Raw genomic sequence first — 1,914 nt, 5'->3', positions numbered from 1 at the left:
CATTTACCTAATCTGATGTTCAATCTGAATTCTGCCACAATGATTTGTTCAACACCCAGTCAAGTTTCCACTCTTCTCTTTTCCAAGGAGCTGCTGGAAACAGGCCAAGAGCAGGATGAAATAGTTAACCCATTCTTGATAGCTCATTTTGTCAGGTTTCCTACAGCATTTCCATCACCATGCTGCAGAGAAACACACTCAGACCAAAAGGAAAAGGAAACTCTGCATCCAGGAATGGGTTGCAGAACAGTTCAGTGAAATGTCCATGTAGATACCTCAGTGCTTCTGGGAAGCGCTCAGCTTGCTGCTCTTGTGCCTGTCGATCTTCAGTACAATACACCAGCTGTATTTCAAGGGAAGAGCTGCAGCCGTACCACCCTCCACGCTACAGCAAGCTCCGTGGCGCACAGACGGGAAGATGAGGCTCCCTGTATTTAAGCTAAGGCAGCAGGCTTTGCACTGAAATGACTCAGGTGTGCACAGTTGCTCCTAGGTGCTAAGTTAGTTACACACAGTTTCCTTGCAGAAAAGATGACTGGTAATATCTTTATACCACTCATGATGTTCAGTCAACTTGCTTCTAAACCACCAACCTTAACTGATCTTTTAATGACTTGTGATTTTTTAGCTTTCTTCCGTCAAAGCAGACTTCATCATGCATGTTAATGATTCAGCTAATCACTCCCTCTGTGACACAGTGCAACCATTCGAAGCTTTAAAAGTGGGTTTCACCAAAGCATTAGTTGATACTGGAAAGCCCAAAAACCCAACCTGTTTATATCTTGAAATAGGAATGACTTCAAATCATGGGAAACTTTCAGAGCATTGCAGGTGCTGCATTAGGCTTCACAACCTATGTAAGAGTCCAACCAAAGCTTAGAATTTACACAGCTGTTCAAAAAAGGTAAGAGTGCTACTGCTGTGCTCCAGCCTATACACCCTCTTTCAGAGAAATGGATTTTCCATGGTAACTTTCTGTGGCTTTCACTTAGCTTTTAGGGGCTGATACAAAGGCATATTTACTGCACTACTGGTAAATAATTCTGTCCTAGAAAAGCATTTGGGAGTATCTTCAGGACATGGGGCTGCTACGTTACAGCTTTGGTAGAAACCACTGCTTTAACTAAAGCAGCACTGCCAGTTTGCTTTTTGTAAAATTGACAAATAAAAAATACTCACTGAGTACTTTAATACCAAATCCTGAATCTGTAAATAGTTTTAAGTTTATTTTCTTTCGACATTGTTCAAACAAAAAGAACTCTAAGCAAAAAGACAAATGTCCACAGCACACCATCAGAAGGAAAGTTGTTTTATCTGCAGGGAAAAGTGATGACTGGCTTCCTACATGTTCATGCCCCATCCCAAGCTCATTGTAACAGCAGCAGTGTCCCCACCACATCCTCTTGGTCTCCCCAAGTTTCCCCAGTCCTTCCCTACCCATCCCAATGGCAACCAGCTAGGAGCTGGGGTGTTGGTGGATGAGAACCTCAACATGACCCAGCAATGTGTGCTCAGAGCCCAGAAAGCCAACTAAATCCAGGGCTGCATCACAAGAAGCATGGCCAGCAGGTGAAGGAAGGGGATTCTCCTCCCCCTCTACTCCACTCTCATGAGACACCCCCCCCCTGCAGTGCTGCATCCAGCTCTGGGGCACCAACATAAGGAGGGCACAGACCTGTTGGAGCAAGTCCAGAGGAGACCATGGAGATGCTCAGAGGGCTGGAGCCCCTCTGCTGTGCAGACAGGCTGGGAGAGCTGGGGCTGTTCAGCCCGGAGAAGGGAAAGCTCCAGAGACACCTTATTGCAGCCTCCCAGTACCTAAAGGGGCCGACAAGAAAGCTGGAGAGGGGCTTCTTACAAGGATGTGTAGTGATAGCACAAGGGGGGATGGCTTTAAACTGAAAGAAGGGAGAT

Source organism: Falco punctatus, assembly GCF_963210335.1.
Source record: "Falco punctatus genome assembly, chromosome: 4".
Taxonomy (NCBI): Eukaryota; Metazoa; Chordata; class Aves; order Falconiformes; family Falconidae; genus Falco; species Falco punctatus.
Note: the sequence above shows the minus strand (reverse complement) of the source record.